Raw genomic sequence first — 24,031 nt, forward strand, 5'->3', positions numbered from 1 at the left:
TATATTAGTCAAATTTACATATGCCACATTTAAAATCAAATCACCTATATGTCTCTATGAATAGAAAATTGAAAACATTGCAAATTATCACTGGTTACATTCACACACTGGACTCACTAGGAAGATTCTGCAATGCTGGTGTGCTTCACGGTACAGACCTGAACAGGGCCATACGGTTCATCCAGAGCAGTGACGGGCAGGCCGGGATGCCTACAGGCTCTCATTCCAGCTTAGCTCTTAAACAAAATTGCCTCATTAGTGGGTTACTGGAACCAATTTACTGTAGCCATTTCTCCCAGTTCTTCAGGTGCTGCTTATTTGAAAACCTGCAGACACACCAGCACCAGTATTGCTGATCCCTGAGCAAGAGTCACTTCAATGCAGTGATGTGCATCAACTTAGCCAATCCAGTAAAAGAACACAGGGTCAGTATTCGTAATTTAGACAGAACATGTGCAGTCAAGGGACAAGGACTCCAGCATGTATAATCAACAGCATACAGTAGCAATGTAATGCTGTGAACCTCCAGATAGTTATGGGATGTTTTAAGATTTGAAGCAGAGATAAAAAAAATAAAAAATCCTCATTTGCATCAAAAAGCAAGTTAATACTGGAGAGACCTGTGACAAAATGCCTTCCACGAAACATATAGATAAAATACAAAAGAATAGGTGCCATTCCTATCAAAATAAAACTTCTAAATTGTCCACACGCATTTTTTTCTGTTTTTGTACTTCATAAGTACATTTCACAAAGTTTTGCAATTGAACTAACGACACATAATCAGGAAGGAGCACTGCTTGCAATGTGTGTAGATTTTGATGAGCAGTGAAATAAAATGAAAGAAACAAGTGGGTTTCAACACTTGACATGTTTTGCAATGTATGGCTGAATTGGCTGGTTTAGAGGGAGAGTTTAAAAACCACAAACATATGCACCTTGTAAGAGATGCACCCGAACTGTAGGGTAATTGCATCTATACAGTAGATGAAACAGGTAATAAGAGCCTGTTCAATCAGAACACTGACCAGTATGGTGTTCGTTAATCATCATCAGAATACTGGTGCTTTAAATAACAACTGATTTTGACAATCAGGTATGCATAACATCTCACATTATTTAAAACTGATTACCGAGGCAAGCGCAATTTATCATGTCCTGTGTTCTTTGGTGTATAGACGTTTGACAGTGACAGTGCAATAAAGAAATGAGAAGAGAAAACAGAAACTGGATAGAAAAAAATGCACAAAGAACACAAAAAATAAAGGATTCTTTCAAGTCAGAACTGTTTTCTTCCTTTCTTTTTCACTTCCAAAGCTGTTTGTCAATTTTCCAATCTCCTTATCCCCTTTGGAAACAAGGAGAGGATGAGGCTGATGTGTTTTTTTTTTAAATGGAATGGCTCTGTACTCAATGTAGCATGGCATGAATGATAATTGCCTTCGCTTATATGTCTGCCTGAACTGTGCTTGCAAATTAACACTGCTTATTTTTCAATTACCATTCGGATTATTCACTCTGACAAGAAAGTAGATGGATGGGTTTTTGATTTGGCTCAGCTAGTCCTGTGCTGCCACAAGGATTTTGGATTCTCAACAGAAGGGAGAAATCCCACTATTCCACTTTCTAAGAAAAGTCTTCAAGGAGATACAAAACGAAATCCTTGTGCAGGTGTCAGATTGAGGAACTTCAAGCACAAGACACTTTTGTGATGGTTTTGGCAGTATACATACCTGATCTCACCTAAATGGGGATTAGATCCTTGTTCTTTAGGTTGAAGTATCTGTGATCATGACTTTTCTTCCTTAAGGTGGGTTGGTTTCTCCTATCTATCCATTCATCTAACTAATTCCTCTAATTCAGCGTCATGGTGGACCCTATCCCAGCAAGCAATGGGCACAGGATGGACCCTAGACAGGACGCCAGTCTATCGTAGGACACAGACAGACATACACATACTCACAACTTAAGGCTAATATTTCCAGAAGCCTCCAGAATCTACCGATATGTCTTTGGACAATAGAAGGAAACTCGTGTGAACATGGGGAGAACACACACTCTGTGCAGATCTGAAATATGACTCCAGGGCACAGTCATAAAGCAGTGAGGCAGTAATGCTAACCACTGTGCCTCCATGTCATCATCTCCTAAATATGTAAATCTGAAATGTGTAGTGTATACAGTATGTATATGTGACATTGTTTCATTGCTGGTTAAGGGAAATATTCACTTAGGTTGTCTATAAGAACAATGTGCATCACAATTAGCTTTGTTGTTCCTCAACATGTAGAAACTGATGAAAACCATAATCAAAACTTGCCTTTCCATCAAGTATAGTCCCACATGGCAAGGGGTAGTCACCACACGGAAAATACATTTTTAGGTTTTTAGAAGAGATAATACTGTATCTTCATGCATTTTCCTTATACTACTTTATTCTCAGATTCAGATATATAAGAGTCAGATTTGACTCTTAAAGCTGTCATACACGAATAACAAACAGAAGTACATCAACACACTGATATCACATTGAGTTTGTAAGATAAGTTCACGAGAAAGGTTAGATCCTTATCTCGCACAATTCTGCTCACCCATGTACAGTATGTAAGTCTCGCACACGGGATGTCCTTTCATATATCTCTCTCATATTCCCTTCTGCAGCACTGCGTAACCTCTCCTTTTTGGTTATTCTGCCATTCCCTCTGCTACATCATGCCAAATCTCCCTACATATTTCATCCCTCTCTCACATTCATTAGGATCTAACCAAAGTAAAACATAACCAGCTGGACCAACTGGGGAAAATTGTCTATTTACTAATGTCAGGAATAAGTTTCCATGAGAATGTTTGTAGATTCACACTAGAACATCCATCTTATTAATATTTAAAGCTGCACAGTATTTGTCCTAGAGACTTTGTAAGATTTTGTATGAGAAGTTCAGGTACACTTTCTAGGTAAATTCTTTAACTGCATAGAAAGGATCTATGCAAAGGTATTTAGATGAAAACACTGTTGTGTTATGTCCATGTTTTAATTACTGACAGACTGCTGTGAAATTAAGACCTTCAGATCTTCAGAAGTACAGAAATGCCAAGACAAAGGAAAGGTTTAAACACAAACAAAGAAAATGGCACAGTCATCTTTATAAAACAGGAAAACAGTCTATGAAATAATAGCAACACACTTTCATAATGATTCTGATTTAATTGCACAGTAGTAACATCTGAAGATTCAGCCCTGTACATGCAAATTTCACCAATACAAAGAGCACATTGATGGCATGAATGTGTAATTACTGTACACCATCAGGGCAGAACTAAAAATTAAGCACTGCAGGACACAAGAGGAATTATAAAAGACAGCCAACTGTTTTTGCGCTATTCAATCAAAATCCTTTATGAATGTGTGGCCACTATCTAAAAACTGTTATCGTTTATTTTTCTCATGTTTGTTGTGCTATTGATCCAAATAAAAAGAGACAGCAAAAAGATCTCATAATGTAGAGAAAGGTAGAAGAATGCTATATTCTACTAGACTAGACAATGAGAAACTGTTGACACTGGATACCATTGTGGCAGCTGAACAGACTTGAGGTGATGTATAGCTGGATAATACTTAATATACTGTATGTTAATACTTAAAATGCTGCTGAAAGGTAACCTGCAAGTGTGTCAAAGAAAATACACCGTAAGTAACTGAGAAAAAGTAAGTGCTTTTAAACAAAATATATGGTTTGGTTTTTAGTTTGGTAATGCTTGCATATTTCACTTCTGTGTCAGTATCTTTGGAGGCATGTAAGCGGTACAGAATATTTTATAGTCTGTCTTTTCTGCAAGCCAGATATTTTCTTGTTGCTTTAAAAATGTAAACATACCAGAGGGGTATGTACTGTAGTCTCAGCTTGATATGAGAAACACATCTATTTCATTTCAGTAAAAATGACCACTGTTCACATTTAACAGGAGATTATTTTACACTCATTGGACGAAGGCTAATGAACCCTTTAGTCAAATCAATAGAACCTCTCAGCAGCAGGTTAACTTGAAGAGCAGGAGAGAAACTTCCATCATCTTTCTTCTTCAGAACAAGATCTCAGTCCCGCAGAAAAGTAGCACAGCTGGTGGAACATGTGATTCAATCATGTCGCTATAGACTCAGCACTGCCATCGTAAGCTCACTTCCTGCTGGAAGGGAAGGGGCAGAACTGCAAATATTACAAACTTTGTGGAATACAGGCCACATCCTGTTAAATGTGTTCTTCCTGCTCAGAGGTCCAACAGAGTATTCAGTGGTATTTCCTGATTTGTTGTGGGTGTATATTCATCTTATCAAATACATACTGTACGTTTTTCTTCAAGCCAAGCTAGAAATGTAAAGTTTTTTTTCTAATGGAGAACCTCTAATGAGTGATTCCTCAATGACAAATCAGGCTCAATAGTGTGACAGCAGGACTTGAAATTCACGCGTGTTTTTATCGTGTGCTGTACGATTAGCACCAAACCGCTATTGGAAGTGATCTCCATTCATCACTTCATCGCAAAAACAACCCGAATAGGCACAGAACAAACTTTGTACAGCCATGTCAATGTTAAAGTACTGCACTTTGTTACATTTTGATGTCTTATATCTTTACATCCAATTAAATATTAATTAAATTATGTTTTCCAGCTCTTTTCAAGTGCATATGAACAGTATCTTGCACCAAAATCCGATGCCTGGTGAGGTTCAGATATACTGTATAGTAAGAACCATTTTTTTTTCAGGAGATTGAAAATTGGCTTAAAGAATTTGCCTTATTGAATTTGGTATATTTCTAGGAGTTTTTTTCAGTGGCTTTCATTATTTTGGATTGAGAAACAATTTAAAATCGAATGATTCGATGGCTTGATTACAGAATTGCTCATTTGTGACCCCAGCTACTTTTAGTGTTAGCATTCTTACACTACTACTACTACTACTAGTGAACCTTAAAACGAGTGAGAATTTGCACTGTTCAGAAATTGTATTTGAAAAGTGAGTCAGATCAAAACCTGTAAGAAAATGTCTTCTACTGGGAAAAATGTCTTAATTATTAAATTTGAAGTATAACTGGAAATATAACCGAGGTCAACATTCAATGGTTCTTGTAACCCTAACTCTAGTCTGGCCTGAAACGCACGATCATTTTAGTACCAGTTTTACTGCGTTTTTCAGGTGATGGAAAATTTGCTTAAAGAAAATGCCGTATATAATTTGGTAAATTTCCAGGAGCTTTTTTCAGTGATTTAAATTGTTTTAGACTCATATTTTTGGGTTTGAGAAACATTTTCAAAACTGATGTTTCGATGGCTTGAAAGACAGGTTGCAGAATTGCTCATTTGAGACCCCAGCTAGGGTTAGGCTTAGAATTCCCACACTATTTTTGTAACCCGTACTGGGGTCCCAAGAGAACCTTTGGACGATTGATAATTTGCTTCAATCTTCAAATTTATCTGGGGGAATTTTGATTGCTTACAGTACATTGCATGTGGCCCTGTACAGCAATTGTGTTTGAAAAGTGAGTCAGATCAAAAGTTTTAATAAAACATGTTCTACTGGGTAAACTCTCTTAATTTTGTCATTTCAAGTACTACTGGAAGTATAACTGAGGTCAACATTTAATGGTTTTTATAACCCTAACCCTAGTCTGGCCTGAAAGGCATGGTCATTTAAGTACCATTTTTATAGTTTTTCAGGTAATTAAAAACCTGCTTAAAGAAGATACGGTATTGAATTTGGTAAATTTCCATGAGCTTTTTTCATTGGTTTTCATAATTTTAGATTCAAATATTTTGGTGTGAGAAACAATTTCACATCTGATGATTTTGATGGAATTGCTCATTTGAGACCACGGCTAGTGTTAGCATTTCCACACGACGTACAATATTTTTTCGTTTGGTACTGGATTTTGGGTCCTATGTGAACTTTTGGACGAATGATAATTTGCTTCTATCTTCAAATTTATTTTGGAATGTTTTGACTGCTTAAATGGTAGATTCAGAAATTGTATTCCTAAAGTGAGTTAGCTCAAAAGCTGAAAGAAAACCTGTTCTATACTGGGTAAACTCTTAATTATGTAATTTCAAGTGCAACTAAAAGAGTAGCTACAGTCAACATTTAATGGTTCTTGTATCCCTAACCCTATTCTGGCCTGAAACGCACCATCATTTAAATACCATTTTTACAGTGTTTTTCAACTGACACATTTCAAATTTGACCAAAGACCTTTTTCAGTGGTTCCCATTATTTTAGACTAATATTTTTGGTTTGTGAAACTCTTTCAAATATAATGATTCGATGGCTTTAGAGACAGATTGCAGAAGTGCTCATTTGAAACTCCAGTTAGGCATAGCATTCCCACACTGCTTAGACATTTTTTTTTCGCACAGTGCTGGGTTTTGGGGCCCTGGTGAGGTTTCTAATGAATGATCATTTGCTCCTGTCTTACATTTTTTGCTTGCTTATATTTTATATTGCTCTTTTCAGTAATCGTATTCAACAGTGACACCCATGAAAATGTTTAACAAAAGCTTTTCTCCTGGGTAATCCGTGTTAAATTTGTCATTTAAAATACAACTAACCGATACATAACTGAAGTCTGTGTATAATGGTTTTTGTAACCCTATGCCTACACTATCCTGAAATGCACAATCATTTAAGTACCATTTTTATGACATTTTTCAGCTGATTGAATATTTGCCTACAGAATTTACAATAGAGTAAGGAAGAATGTATTCATGACATATTCCATTCTCTTTTTTATTCAGTTGTCACCAGACCCAAGAGTTGAAGGTGTTGAAAATTCTGTTTACATGTCAAACGTCAATGAGTTTTCACCTTAGGTGAAGCCTCTTCATTAATATACTGAGATCCAGAGGCCCTTCAAAGAAGTGAAGATGATTTTTCCCAAGTCTGTGGCAGAAGGGCATGTCATGATTATTGATCACAGGCATGTTAATGAGTTGGAGTAACCTGATGCCACAGAGCTGCCTTGTGTCAGCATTCATCAATTAATTGTTTCTGAGAAGTATAGGTGGGGATATTAATGAAGTCAAATGTTCATGAATTCTGATGAAATTCAACAGGGACTATAGGCAAATGAAGTTGCCTCTTTTAGCATTAAAGAGAGTATATTTCAACTGAGAATGTATTTTTTACTTTCAATATGAGCTAATCTGGTCTAAAAGATCTTGTCAGAGATTTTTTTTAATGGCACAATTGTGTTTCGGAGTGAAAATGGAGGAAGCATGATCAGACTGCAATTATTATTTAATAAAATCCATCACATTTAGTGCAATAGTTCATGTGTTACCAATGCAATCTTCTGTTAGTAGAGTAGGGTTGCAGGAAGTCACAGCACTGCTCAGTGTACAGTAGTTTTGAAATAATTTTTTTATTAAAAGCTCCCTGGAGAGCAGCGAGACATCAGCGTTCTCTCATTGGCTCTGCTGTAGAACTTAGGTTACTTCTAAATGCTTTTATACTTAGACACAGCATGAACAGCCTCCTTTGTTACGATAAATGTCATGTAGGAAAAGATATAATCAGAATGGATATCTTTGGACACTGCAGACGTCACAAAAGTTCGGCTGTCAAACTTTCCCTAGACTACTAGACTACAGACCAGTTTCTGCCAGACACACAAAAATCAGGTGTGCTGCCAGCTCTCTAAAACATTAAGGAACTAATTTGTTTGAGTGAAGAGCTGTGTCACCAAGCACTGACTGCAAAAAAAAAAACCTGTGAAGAACGAAACCTGAAGAAGACTCAACATGTGAAACATTGTGATTCTCCCTTCTGATTTTCAGTGTGGAATTAACCTTTAATTGTTCCATTAAGGAAATACATAGGTCTCACTGCGTTGTACAGTAGGAAAGGCTGCTGTAACAGGACGCAGGAAAGGGAGTATAGATTCTGTGCAGGACTCAGGAGAGAGAGAGAGAGAACTCCAATCCAAATTGCAGGGCTAAATCATAATCCAGGAAACAAGCAAGAAGGCCTGATAACGGTTGAGACAGCAGGAGAGTAACAATCTGAATCACAAGACTAAATTAAGGGTTCCATCTGTGTGCTTTTTATACAGTACATTTCTTTTAATGGTAGCAGTCAGAGTAAAATTAAACAACAAATCTTCCAACCAGATTCAGAGGATTCAACTTTACGACATAATTTTGGAATGTTGGAACCTCAACTGCAAAAAAAACACATTCAAACAAATTCTATTAAGAATATTTTGACAGTAACGCATTATCACAATTTGTGGAGAATGAATGACTCCATTATGAGAGATCTGAAAAACCATATGGCCAGTGTAGATGTTTTTACTAAACACTGCACAGATTTTAGACATTAATGTTAGTCCTCTGCACTACCCTCCAAACTCATCTAGTTGCTGAATCTTAGCAAATATCAGCACGTTCTTTCTGCTCTCTGTTTCTTATGTGTATTTTTCTGAAATACAGCACCACTCACTATACCTGTCGGCAGCTACAATGAAAATCACAGCTCCTGGTAACTGACAAAAGCAAATACCATGTTCAGAAAGTAAACTCAAACCATCTCTCCATTACCTATCATTTTCCTCCACCCTCTACAGTCTCTCTTTGTGTGGGTTACTCTCTACATTACTCTCATATACAATTTAGATCATTCAAAGAGAATGAAAGTATGTGTAAAGGAGGCTGTCGAGTTCTGACAGGAAAGTGCTGTGCCAAACGTGCTTACGAAACCCATTTTTTTACAGTCCCAGGGAGGAACTGGAGAGACTAAAAGGTTTTCACTAATTTTCTTACTTTTCTTTATAGGTTTTAGTTTTTTTTCTCTGTCATTGAAATGACAACGTCTTTCAATAAAAAATTGAGAAATGAAAAATAACTGTCTGCAAAAAGAAACCTCTGTCATTACGCAAACTGGACCTCAAGTGAATCCTGTTGGCTCACTTTTAGCCTACAATTTACTGAATCCTAGGTATCATTCAAGTACTGTGAGGTCAAATGATTTAAACACTAATACTACAGAATCCCAAGGACTGCTTCTAGACTCACAAGCCAATAGACACTCAGAATAGTTCACTTTCCATGCCATCTATTTCACATTCCTGAAAGAACGGGTTTACTTAACTGCATATTCAATAATTAATGTCAAAATCTATTCATTTAAATAGATCATTTTTTGTCTGGAAGAAGAAGATAAGCTGCTTCTCTTTCTGTAGATGTTACCGATGCTGTTCAGTATTTTCATTTTTAAACATATGCTTTCATAAATCATCTCTTTAGTTTTCAATCTTCTTAACTAATTGCTGGGATTGCATTTTATCCATGAGCGCTTCACTGATTTCTCCACATATTAACTCTAATATTGTGAGGATGGGGGAAAATGGTCCTCGCATTTGAGAAATTAAAATATCGTTATGCAACCTCAGTGTGACTTACTTGCTATGTCAAGGGAAGTGCCTGGATAGGTTCCTTTTAATTTTTGGTAAATCATACGAGGTGACAGGGTGACCCAGGAGTTATTGATGAGGGACCATTAAAGCTTTGCAAACTAGTGCCATGTGTTCATTAATAATCCTGCCAGATGAATCCCAAACCCACGTGTCTTTCCTTGCATCGAGAGGTGCCCTTCACATATTGAATGTTCAGTTAACAAAACAAGAATATCCGGAAGATATTCTGGAAACAAAACAAAATGCCCAAGCCCTTCAGGGCAACAGAACTGTTACAGAAAAAGTGCCACATACTTTAAACATGTAGACTTTACAAGTAAAAGCTCATTTAGAATATAGTGTTCATATTTGGCTACCATGATAGAAAAACCAACATTGCCTCACTGTGAAGATGTGAAACCAAGTACAGTACATTCCTGGGCTCAGAGGAACACAGTCCTACAGGTTAAAAGATGGATGGAATCATTTTAATCTTGAACAGAGAAGGGACTTGATTGAAGTTTTCAAAATCCTCAAAGTCACAAAGTCAGCCTGATTGATGTTTTTACCGCCAACCACAAAACATAGAGAAAACAAAGGGGGAACACATTTAAGACTGAGAAAGGGAGCATGTTTTTACACAAAAGGATTGTAGGAGTTTTGAGCAGTCTCCTCTTCCTGGCTGTACCATCACGTCTGTAAAGAAACTGGATCCTTGGATCAATTAGCTACCAAAAAACAACAAACTAGATGAGCCAAATATGTCCTCTTCCCACTTGCAAACAATGACATAAAAGTAGTTGAGAATGCTTAACTGTGCTGGTTAGCATGTTTTTATTCAGTTGCAGTACGTACCTACTGATTATTCACTAAGGATAGTCAGCAATCAATTTGTACAGGAATTCCATAACATTTTCTTTTGAAGCCACTTCAAATGCAGCAAACTGTTCCCTTGACATGATGGTGTAAAAACAGCAACAGACTCCAGCTGTTTAAAGGTATACTGTATGTGAGTGATGCGTTTTGTTTAGCAGCACTACAAGTGAATGAAAAACTTCCTAGAATAAGTTGGGGGGAAAAACAACACTAACCTGACTAGATGGCTAAATTTGTGATTATTTCTGCACAACATAAATTTAATCTTCAGCTTCAGAAGTGAAGCTGAAAGTCAGTTCAGTTTGATATTTTTCTTATATACTCATAATTATTAAGCATAATGGCACAAGCTAACACTTGAAAGTAAGCTGTCATTTCTGTTTGATACTGTACTAACGTTTTGGATGAGGTATTGTTTTATAAGAAGAGAACCAATGTCCAAGATGCGTGGAAATATATAGTTGTTTACCATGAAGGAAATCTTTTCTATGCTACAGCCACACATACTGTACTGTGGTTTATAAAAGGAAAGACCTGAAAATAGATTCCATGGGCCAGTTGCTGTTTTCCTGAAATATCACACCCTGAATGTTCTCTTAAAACCTGACCCTGATCTCAGACACTACATTGGTTCTCAGAAAGACCACAACAAGCTCTGTGTGCTAATGTAATACACAGAATCCCTCCTTCTAAAGCTGTTGATGTGTGGCAGGAATCAAAGTCAGGGAATGGCAGTAAATTACAAGTGACGAGTTACAAAAGGCCACTGTGGATATTGTAGTGAGTAGCCGTGACAGGAAACCTAAACTGATTCAAGAATCACAGGCAATGGCTCTTGAAACACAAGGTCAACAAACTCCTGGAACACAGCAGCAAACTAGTGCAGCAGTAGACTGATTATTGAAATGTGTGGCATGCTGTGGCAATGGTTTTGTAAAGACTGACTGTTATTTCTAGCACAGCAGTTTGATTTTTTAAAATATTTTACATTCTTCTTCTTTTTAAATGATAAGAAATTAGATGAATTAAATGTCTCTGGGTGAATTACCAAAAATCTGATACGTATGTATATGTTTATTTCAGTATCAAAATCAAGACTCACTTTACAACAATCTTTCCTTCTGAAAAGAACATATAGAGGTTTCTATAGCAAACTGGGACATCTCTATAGAAACTGGTACTATATATTACTTTTGAAAATGTATGCATGTGTTGCAGGACAGATTTGATTTTAAAAGTGAAGGAGACCAATTTCTGACTGCTGGTTAATAATCTGAGTAACTGGGAGCACCAGGAACATAAACTGGAGTGACAAGGCAAACGACAAGGTAATACTATTCTACCTGAATAAGGAAAACAAGTGCAATGTGATTCAAGACTCATTTTTTTTTACTTGGAAAGAGATTAGTCAAAATACTGGTTAAGCATGAATAACAATCATTTGAATTGACAATATTTTTTACAAGCAACTCAGCAAGTTCTAGATGTTGGTTCATCTCAACATGCTTGCAGCTCTGCAGAGGGAAACAAAAAGATAACTGGCAACACTGCCGTTATTCACACACATTTCTGTTGTTGAGAGCATTTCATTTGTATGCTTGGCAGCCCACTCTGGGCCATTGGAGTCAGTAATTAGACCCCTGATAAATATGGTTTGCAAACAGCTCAGGCAAATTAAACAGGAGCTGGGGAGAGCAACAGACTTTTTGACTTCAGTTGTGTTTCTAGCTTTAGCAAACAGTCTCGCACTTTTTAACTATTACCTGTAAGCTGTCACTGTCATTTGTTTTTAGGCACCTTGTCATTTGAACAGAGCAAGCCAGGAGCAGAGGGGAAATGTGCCTGAAATGGCTTTGAACTGCTGTTGGTTTACAGGCAATTGCCACTTTTAGTACAACTGTATCATCCTCAGTAACATGCAGCAAACAGGGAGAAGGCTACAGCTCTGTGCATGTGAAGTTCTAGGTCTACAGGAAGGGAAGTACATGCAGTGTGCATTTAGATTTAGAAAATGCTTGGTTTTTTGAATGGATCTACAGTAGTTTGATCAATGTCTAAACACATTGTGAACCAATTTAGGATTATCACAAAAACATTTTTTAAAATGTCTTACAAATAAAAATGTTCTTACACTACACAACATTTCTTTAGGAGAAATAATAGGCTAATAGGCATTGATAAAGGACTGTCTCATCAAGTCTTTCTTGCTACTGCATGCGATATTAGCTGCCTTCCCTGTTGTTTTTACTTCGACAAAAAAATAAAATAATTACTGCTGAGCATCCATTTGTTAAATGGAAATAATTCCCAGAATTTTAGAGGGTGTTTTTGTACATACAGTAGGCACACATACCATAGGGCTTCCTGGCCAGCAGTAGTCTTTAAAGCAGTTACAAATGACATCCTTGGTTGATTCTGCACTGTCATAGTTTCCCTCCCTGAAATAATCTTTTTCAAAGATCAGTTTTTAGCCTTTGGCAAGAGATTTGAATAGATTTGTAGCTATATGCCCAGAAAATAAGTACCTTTCTCTAACAATATTACTACTGTATTTTAGCTGGAGTCATTTGAGGAACCTGCTTTAGGTGTAATGGCCAACTAGTTACAGTATGTGATGTATCCTAACAGTGTGTGAAATGATAAAACAATATAAAAGAATACACGCCAAAATAGACAGAATGTTTTGGGAATGCTTGATAGTTCACAAACTAGACGTTTGTCCAGTGTTAGCTCCAAAACACATTTAGATTCAATCTGTTTTATCATATACAAAGCCAGTGGGTAAAGGAGGGGAGATCTATCTATCTAACTTCTTAAAGAATTATATGAAGGAATCCAATCCCTGTGGAGGTGTAATTAGATCCAATAAAATTACTTCTGCAGTTACAGCCAAGGTTATGCCCTCCACACAGAGCTGTACTGCTTTTTAAAACAACAGCCCCCCTCACCCTCACCCCAAAGCTCCATTCACCTTGTAATTATTCTCTCAGAGCTCTCAGTAGATGTAAGCACAAATGTAAAGCTTTCTCAGTGGAATAACTTCTAGGAGGAGAACACCGTCTTTGAGCAGAAATATCTTGGGGCCAGAATCACCATCGCAAATGCTTAATGGAAAGTTTGAAAACATTCTTGAGAGGAAAATTAAATTCCCTGCTGTGCAACGTTTGCTCTGGCAAATAACAGTCAGGCTTGCTGATTGTAGGGCATGTTTGTACGGAGCAACAGAGACTGTAATTAGATCATGCATGGATATAGCTCAGCTACACAGCGGCAATTACATTGTGCTAATTAGGGGCGGTCTAATCTCATAATAGCAACCTGAAATCATTGCTTTTCCTTCTCTCCATTCATGCGCATTATCTTCAGCAGGCATGGGTACCATTCAACTCTTTTACTGGGACAGAATATTCACAAAGTAGAATGCAGCAGATTTAAGGAATTTAAAGAAATGTTTTACAAAATGTACAGTTATTCAGTTTCTACCACCTATCTAAGTGCAGCATGTGCAATACATTATGTCATAACTTTCTTAAAAAAATTGCAACACCCAAGGGATTCGTTTTTCTAATACAGGTAGAAGCTGGGCGAGAAGAGCAAAGCGTTTATATGAAAGAAAGATATGGGGTGCCCCAAAATGTTTAATTGAAATAACAAACATTTCTGTTTCTGTAAGGTTTTTACATTGGAGGTCTTCAGGACTCACTCTCCATGACTGATGAATGCTAAATAATTTAGAATGTTATTAGACAACTTTCTTTTCCAAGCAATAATAACTTTACTTATAATGCACACAGAAATGTCCAAAAGTGGTTCTGCATACATTAAAAAAAACTATCCACAAATGCAAATGAAAAATAAAATGTAACTCTAAGCACAATTCAACAACAGGCAAGTTGAAATGTAAATATGTAGCCTGTGCTTAAAACCCAAGTATTTGACAAGTTTTCATGCCATGTTTCATATATTCAAATGGTCATATGTTCTGTGATAGATTATATTTTGGGCAGCCTTGGCAAAAGATGAGCTCAAGAAATCTCAAACTGTTGTACGATCCCCATCAATTCCAACTTCTTGTGAAGGAACCACTTGGTGTCTTGTGTATATATTACTACTACTACAATTACAAGGAAAATGAAAGTGTGCGGTGAAGGGTGGGTTAAGCACCCAATTTCATCAGTGATTATCATCATCAATGAATTTTGTTGATCCACACATGCACAGTTAGCATCAGTGTTATGTCAGTTTCATGCCATTAACGATTTGTGTAATGGTAACCAGAGAAAAAGCAGGTTGTCAGATTTTAACAACTGTCCATCAATGGCTCAACTGCAAATAAAATAACAGGAACACTGTGAATATTATCAGTCTGCCTCTGTTCACCTTCCCATCCATCCATCTATCAATGTAGCTGAGGATATTGAAATGTGGATTATAATATTACTCGGAGCATGAAGCAAAGATGATGAGAAATATCCTTTTTTCTTGATTGAACAGGATGTCTAGAGATACGTATTCACTACATTGATGCATTAAGAGAGAAATAGAGTAACTTCTGTTTTTTGCTTCAATGTTGGCACGCAAGGCACATCCCCTCTTCAAACATTAGATTTTAGATTTAAATTTTTTTAATTCTCTTTACTCAGAATCTCCAAAAAAATGTGAGCACATAAATTCAAGATAAACTACACATGAGCAGCCAATATGAAGTGTTATAGCAGCTAATCCATCAAATTTACCAATGGAATCTAACATCATTACATTAGTATAACATTATAACATTAAAAGTACTACTGTACATCATTAAACTCATTTCTTCCTCTCTACACATACAAAAAGATAGAAAGCTACATTTTCTACTAAAAAATACAAATGAATCAGGATTTGCTGCTAGCCTGAAAGCAAGACTATTATATTAAGTGAAAAGATTATTTTTATATAAGTGAAATAGTAAGTAAAAGAGTAGAAAAATGTAAAACATGTAAGACTTTTCACAGCAGTATAAATAATAACCTATCTTGAATGGCTCCCAGTATCTACATTAGAACAGTAAATGTGGAGATATTGACCATTTAATCTTTACTATTCATTATATTAATGTTACGACATCAGCTATAATACAAGTGATGAAGGTATGGATCCTTTGTGAAAGTAGAATCACAAGGTCAAATCCGAAACGAAATCAGAGGACGAAGTCAAAAGCCAAAGTAGTAATTATGCCAAATCCAAACCGTAACCCAAAATCGTAATCCAAAAGTAAACTTCATCTGAGGGTCAGAAAAACAGGGAGGGAAGCGAGAAGTGCAAAGCGAGAAGGTAGCTCACAGTGGAAACAATCCTGAGAGATCTGGTTGGAGTAAAGTGTGCTATATAGTAAGTATACTAAGAGGTGGAGGTGAGGTGGTGAGTAAGTAAGTAAGTGCGAGGTCAACACCTTCCCTGATTAATTGACCAAGAGGGCTTGTTGCGACAGGAAACCAGAACCATAACAATTAATTATTAAATTATTATTAGCTGTTAAGAAAAAGCAGTTATTTACCTTGTTAATACTACTATGGATGTTCAGTTTTGTATATATAATTGTTATGGGTAGGTTGAAAAGGAAAGGCTGATAAAAGAAAACACACTTGCAGTTTAAAAAATTATAAAGAATTGCCTGTTGCTCACGGTATTTGTACTGGCAGAGCTGCAAAAGTCACTTAGAAATCTGTTCTTTTTTTGTTCCTGTATCTTTTGTTTACAATATTTGTGTTGTAATACTGCCAAAATGTTTGGAAACTAAGAGAAAGACAGAAAATCACTCACAGAGAGGGGCATTCGGAGTGAAGTAAACCAAACAATCCAATGAGATTCTGGAAACAAAACTGAAAGTGGAAAGGCCGATATTTACAAATCTTGCTCTTCTGGAGGCTGCAACAAGCCCTGAGTAGTTATGTTTAAGCTTCACTACTACAGTGACAAACAATTGCTTTTGAAGGAAAAAGCTCAGTGACTGCCCACATGAGTTAGGCCTTTTCAGAAGTGAGAAATTTAGATCAGATGGAATAACATTCTTTTTTTATGGCATTTGAAAAATTCGATCTTTTACAGAATTGCTTTACTGTGATTCCCCATGTGGGTAAGAGCAGATGTCTTCTTTATTCTTATATGCTGCATTCCCTTAAGACTTTTACTCCCTTTTACTTGCATAGAATAGTACCAACTCAGAGTTTTATATTACAGTAATTCTCTGACAACTTTTTTCTGTTTATTAGTTCATCCAAAGTAACAAAAAGTCTTGCATTTGCCCTAATGCAGTTTAAGTTTGAGTTTTACAGGGCATGTTCTTAATTATATTTTATGCAGTTTTTATTCTGATATTATTTGGCTAAAACAAATAGAAGCTGATTTGCATTTTTCTTTTCACTCAGGTGGACTTTTTTGTTCTGATGTTTTTGACTGCACTGCAAATTTGTGTGTGTGTGTGTGTGTGTGGGGGGGGGTTATTGCTAAAGACAGAAAGTATTATTCTCAGTTTTTTATTTCGAGGGACAGTTATTTCAACTTGTAATTCTCTGTTTTCTCAGAAAACACTAGTTGAAGGTTTCATCAGTCTACCATTCCTAATTTATTTTTGTTAATGTATGCTCAGTATATTGATTTCCTTAGTGCTGATAATGTTATTTGCAAATAAGTTCCCAACCCCTACCTCACCTGCTATATATTTTTTGATGTAGTAAAGTATCTGATGTAAAAGTAAACTGATGTAAGTCTGCATTTTTTTCATGAAATGTTTGCAATAGAGAAAACTGGCTTATCTCCAGATGGATTAAATACTTTAGATACCTTGGAACCAGTACATTTTTAAAGAGGTAAATGCTGACTCAATTGGATGGAACATAAGATATTTTCCCAAATCTTTCCAAGCTTGTGTTTCCATAATTAAAACGAATGAGTTCCCTCACTTGAATTTTTTAAGATGATTCCTCTTTCCACTCCATTTGGGTTTTGAAAGAGACCGAATGTAAGAATATCTACTGTAAATTCACTTGAAGAGAAAAGCTACAATGTATTCAATTCACCATTATGTTGTATGAGAAATTGCTTCTTTGTTTAGCGATCACTGTCTTTTATCTGTCCTGACACTTCTGTATCTTTGCATCTATTTAAAGAAAGTCTAATCTCTCCAGGCGAACTTCAAAATTCTGTTTATAAAGACATATTCCATTCAGATATTATAAAAGCTAGGAGTGAGTGAACACATGGCCATGTATCAGTCCCACGTAACAATTATTGAATGTAGATAATTATTTAGGGGTAGAATACATGTTTTGGATGCAGGGCAATGTTTTCGTATATATTTTGTTATAATTTTGAAAAATTGGTTCACCAAAAAGCACACCTCTGACATGTCATGTCTCCCTTTTCTTGTGTTTTAGATGTTAATGTCTTATTTTTCATTTTCACCTTTTCTTTTTTCATTTTCCTTGCAGGATAATTTGGATGGCAGTGCTGTCATCGTGAAGAGAGGACTGCACAGGTCTAGCGAAGCCTAGAGCTCTCTCATGTTTTAGAGATGACTAACAGTCTCCACTCATTTCACAAACAAAGAAAACACATTTAAAACTACTGTGAATATGCACATATTTAAAATAAACAGGAAAACTTGTTATTTTACCTGATGTGGTTGCATTAAATCTCTGTGTGTGAAAATTATTCAAGAGATGTGTGTAACTTGTTTTTAAAGGAAATATGCTCACAGGAGGTTGAGTAACCTCAACCTGGGTAATAGGGTGAAAACAAAAGCAGTAGACTTGAAACCTCAAACCTGACAAGCATAGAAACTACAGTTATTGAGCTTAATGAAAGTGCACAATTCTTGTTGATATGTTATCATTTAAAAAAACTCCTACTCATTCAGCAGTTCAATGTCAGGAACAAAGAAGAGGAAAACAGGCACGGCAAAGTGTGCAGTGAGGATGTTTGATGATCCCATGTCAAATTAGAATGGAAGTATCAGAAAAATGAAGATTGTATAAATTCTGCCTGAAACATAGCAGTGAGCTGCTCATTAGCATAGTGTGGCATGAACACGTGGCTCATCCCAGTGGATAGAAAAGATTGATAGGGATACTATTCCTTTTTTTCAACTTAATCAGCAACTCATGCCAATTAAGCCATTTATTCTGCAGAAGCACTTTCAGTAGTGTTCCCTGTGTGGTTTGTTTCCGGGTAAGAGCTCTCCTGTTTATTTAAGGTCATTAGCACAACCACAAACCAAACCACCTTTCTAATGTTCACGTTACTGGTCTGCCAACAGACTTTCTGTTTATCTTTTAAGCTTCATTAAGTTATTCAATTCATTCTCAGATTTCAAAGCATAGCATCCCTAGAGTAGAAGTTCAATGCAATTTTGAATACTAATTGAAAATGCTAAACATATTTATCTTTATTTACATTGTTTTATTCTTAGAAATGTTGCTTTGTCCCAGTCTTTTCACTATATTTTTTCTTCTTTATTCAGAAGCACAATCCTGTGGCCAACTCTTCGGCTTCTTTTACAATAACAGTTAATCTTGACAGATCTGTATTTTTAATCTTAAGGTAACTTTTTGCTTTTGCAGAGATGAAAAAAAATTATATTAATAAAGAGCTCCACCTGATAATGATGCAATTAGATTTCATTGGAAAGTGTGATGGACTGGCTGCTTCAAAACATCATATTGGTGCTCATGCATAGTTTAACTTGAATTGAAACTCTATGATAACGTTTTCCAGATTCTGGTCACATTGAGCTAAAAAGTTATGAATGACAAGCTTAGTTTTATTTCACCCATCCTATGATATACTGTAGAAAAGTCAAAGTTCTGAAAACAAAATAAAAAGGCACATAACTAGTGTAAGCTGCAATTACATTCTTGGTGCTCGTAACATACAGTACATGTATTAAACTCCTGAAATATTGAAACTCCTGTGTCAATGCTGTCAAAGACGTACACCGCAGCATATACAATATACTTTCTTAAATACAGGTACGCAATATTGAAATGACAATAAATATAGTATGCTCCAACATAATACAAATAATTTAACTAGAAACCTTATCTAGTATGGAAGACGAGATCCTTTCAAGTTACGAGTTAATTCTCCGTGGCGCTAATAAGCCTCCGTAAATCTAGAATGTTTTGTATTCAAAATTTGTAAAATAGTGTTGATTTTAACTCTAGAAAACTACATTTTTGTGATAAGGGCAATGGTGTTTTGGATTCAGCTGCATATTTCCCTTTTTCTACCAGTTTTGAATAGGCAGAGATCTGGGATTTGCTTGGCCTGTCATTGTGAAATGCTCTTTGTTTAGTTAAGTGTAATAGCAGAAGTGTACGTTGTGTAAAATATCAGTCAGCCCATTACTTTAATTTAATCAAAAGACTCAATAAAAAGCTTTTGGCTTTTTAAAATGATTTCTATGCTCTTTTTTTTTTGCAGAGTGCAGGCATTTAGCCTACAGTTGGATATTTCTCAATTCACCTGAAGCCCTAGGAGATGTAATTAATTTTAATTATATTCCTGCTAGTGGGGACAAGCTTTCTTTGTCACAGTGCCACACATTATAAGCCCTGTAGTCTGAAAATCTAGGATTGAAAGGCTTCCTGCATACATAGACAGTGAGTACTTAATTATTGCTTTTCTGCACTGAAACCTCTTCAGGCCATTAAAATGCATTTAGGAATTTATTTACTGTACACTGCTATTACCAGAGCTGTAAGTGGATGGTGACTAGTAATCAATAAAAATCTGTCAAAACCAAACACACTGAACAACAAGAAATTCTGTTAGATAATGTCTGTATGAGTGCATTATTTTTCATCTGCTTAGTGGAACTCACAGGAGTGTATTATACTGTAAATTTGCACTACCTGTGAAACTTGTGTGCAGAAGTGACGTTGTTTTACAGTTAATGTTAACACCCTGTTCTTTACATCAGTATTTGCACATTGTGGAAGTGGCAGATTATGTAGAATATTTGTACAACACTCAAACATGTTCTGTAAATGTGTTGAATATTATGCAGCTAAAATGATTTGCCTTTATATGAGTGCCCTCCATTTGTTTTTGGTGCATGTTGCTCACTGATATTGCATAGAGTAAATTGTTGCATGTGTAGTGTGGGATTTTTATTGATACAGTTAGGTCATCTGTGCAGATCATTTCTCATTTGCTAATTGGTGCTCAACCCTTGCGGGTCACTAATCAATAAAATACAAAATGAGAGACAAACATACTGTGACGCATACGGCCGTCAGTGGTGTGTAAGAGCCGGCTTACCAGAGCGGTGACGTCACCGCCCTTCCCTGTAATAGCAGGACTACAGCCACTGGGCTGTAGAGAGATCTCTCTTTAGCTCAACAAGCTGGGTCCCTGTTGAGTGACGCCGGAGGCCCGGGTTCGCGTCCCCCACGGAGCAGGGCTGACCTGTGTAGGCAGAAGGCAAGGGTGCCCACCTGAACCCCTGTTGTGTTACAATACATTCTTAGTGGAACAAGTTACTATAATGGAATATTTACCATCTATAACAAATTTAGTTTGAACCTCAACCACACCTTACCTACAATACTAGTCTGTCTAAAAGGGGGTTACAGAATTTATCTATTTAATGTAAGAGTTTTCATTATAATTTTAAATTTAATGGTTATAATCCCAAATCTTTACCTCCCTTGCATGTTTTTTATTTATTCACATTAGGAGCAATACAGGAGGTGTCTCCTACAATTAACATTGTATGTATCCTGTATGGTCACTTGCATTGTTAAGCGACTTGGGGCAACCTTGTTGTGAAAGGCGCTATATAAAAATAAATTGAATTGAATTGAATATTATAATTACAAGTGGTAACATTTTTTAACTTTGTGCAACACAGACCACTTATCTAAGCTTAAAAGATAATTAGAAACAGTTCATCTTAGTGATAGGTATACTGAGAAAGTTCTACACTTGGGTGCCTTCATTTCTATGAGGCACTTACAGTATATGTTCTTTCACGAGGAACGACGGCAGCCGAAAGCTTGGGAGAAATTAGAATCGTTTATTGAGATGTGGAGATTTGGCGTAACCCGCTTGGCTGAGGGCCAACCTCCCGGCCGTTGGACTGGGAGGATAGGATCCCCATGCGACCAATTGGGCAGCTGCAAACGTGGAGAGGGATGCAGAAAACGAACGAGGAAGAGGAGAGGGTGACGTTTGATATATATGGAGACCGGTTGCTTACGTCAGAATTGGTGAGAATTGCAGCAGCTGTGTCGAATGAGCTCGGCTGCTTTCATTCCTCCCGAACTTTCATTAAAAACTCCATTTTGTGTGTATGTGCCCTATAGTGGAATGTCTCCAGTCCAAGGTGTATTCTGCCTTGCACCTATTGTGTGCCAGGACAAGTTCCTATATTGGACAAAGCTTTATGAAAATGGATAGATGTTTGCAGAAAAAGCCTTTGTAAAGATGCTGCTCGAATGCACTTTCTGCATGCACAATTTCTCAACCATTCTAGGACGGAGAACAAAACAGGAGTCCATTTGTCTAGGCACTTATGACAGTAGTTCTTACCTCCTGCTGCTCACCTGTCTGAACACAACATTTGCAGTACACCCCCTTTGATTTTCCTCCCATCACTTGGAAGCAGAACAAGACCCAGCAGGAAATGTCTAACTTCTTTTCCACCCAGAAGGTTTTAGATTAAAGCAAAAGGTAAAAAATGCACTCCTCAAGCAGGTACAGCAAACAAAAAAAAAACACTTTTTAAGCAGGAAAAAATGCATGAGAATGGATTTAAGCTACAGGTGCATTTAAGGAATAATGATTCCAGAAAATAAAATTCCAGAAAATAAACTTTATAGTTTCAGAATTAGTGTTTTTTGCAAATTATTTTATAATATGATCCTCAGGTAGCCATTCCATAGTTGTAAGTTTTGAGTTTACCCCGACAGCAAATGTTAAAAACAAGTTCAGATTAACACTTTTCAGGCTTACCTCCCTTATCTTTGTGATCTTAACACAGTGTGTGTGTGTATGATGTAAGCTTCTGAATTTTCAGATCATGAATTCACCACAACATAAACAGTTGAAAGTCATGCAGATCAATGTGATAGAAAATGATTGGGGTTGAGTCAACTTACAGTATCGGATCTGACCTTGGAATTGCAACTCTTCATTTCCATGTCTCTCAGCATATCACTGAGCAGTGTAACTTGACCTGTGATTAGAAAAGTGATATCTCATTGCTGTCTATAATGAGGCCTTTAAGAGTCACTCTCTGGAAGAATCACCTCATCCCCCTCAATTCAAGTAAGACTTCTCCAGGGCAAGCTTTTATCATCGATCAACCTGTCATTTACCTTGGCCTGTGTCCAGGAGAAACCTCTGCAGTCCAAGCACAAGGAAAAGAATTCCCATATGAAGTGCTTTAGAAGTTCATAGAAGCAGTGCCTCCCTTTCCGACTGTTAGAGGCGGCCAGTGCTTCAATTGATCTAAACTATTACTGGACAGGCAGAAAGACCAATGAACAGGGAGGAATTGTTACTCTACAGAAAAAAGGGGGAATATCAGGAGTGCATAAATGCATAGAGAGCTAATTGAATGATAGGCTACAGGGTGTTGTTCTACTTGTTTTTCCTACATTCCTTCATCTGGGACTAACATTCAGAGTGTAATTCTCAAGGCATTGCAGGTTTTTTAAAGTTGTCCTAGATTTGTGTGTGGATATAAGATCTGGGACTAAAACACACATCCGCTAAACTAAGTTGTTTGTTCTTAAGTATTTTCAGGAACTTTAAACATTATATCAATTCACCCAGCTCATATCTCACTTTATGTTTTTAACGAAGTTGACATTTCTACATATATATCTACTGCTAATAGCAAAAGTGTACACCAGAAAAATGTACAAAATAATATATCTAATTATGACAATTATCCCATCCTATAGTTGTCAGATAATTGCCAAAACAGATTCCTTTCTATGCAATTATACTAATTCATTTCTTAAAAGCATTCTTAGTGAATCTGAAATTACATTTATTTTATCTTTTCTTCTCCAAAACATTCAGTTATTGTGGTCCAAGAATGGTGGTTTTTGACCAGCAGGTTCCAAGGTATGTTTTGGTCTTAAATGAACTCTGGGAACAGGGAATGTTCAACATCACAATGTACATGCTAACACAATAATAAACTTCGTAGGACCATAGAGTAATAGAATAGAATGATACAGAATAAATCTTAAGAAAATTCCTTATTGAAACTTTCCCGGAGCCATTGCAATACATTAGTACTTATTTTAAGTAAGGGATCCATGGAGTTCTGGAATTAACGAACATGAGTATGCTGGGAGGAACAGCTTGAATCTGTAGGGTAGCTTTTGTACTGTATATAATCTGGTTCTTTGCTGTAGGATTTCTAGAGCAACTACAATTTCTAATTGTTGTCTGTTCAATTCCTGCTAAATTATGTATAATGCAGCCTCCGTGTCTCACAAATGCTGAGATGGAAATGTTCTGTTAATGCAATTTCTGTAAACTCCCCAGTTTATTTCAAAGGTCCCAAAAGTGTCTGGACAGCAAGTTAAGTTTGTCCTGGATTCGTTAGGTCATGCTGATAAGAATGTAATAAGATGTAGAAATTATTTTACTAGCAATGCTCTTTTTGCTTTCCACTTGTGTTTTCAAATTCATTGCTGTCAGAGGTCTAA

Source organism: Atractosteus spatula, chromosome 14, assembly GCF_055471065.1.
Source record: "Atractosteus spatula isolate fAtrSpa1 chromosome 14, fAtrSpa1.hap1, whole genome shotgun sequence".
NCBI lineage: Eukaryota > Metazoa > Chordata > Actinopteri > Semionotiformes > Lepisosteidae > Atractosteus > Atractosteus spatula.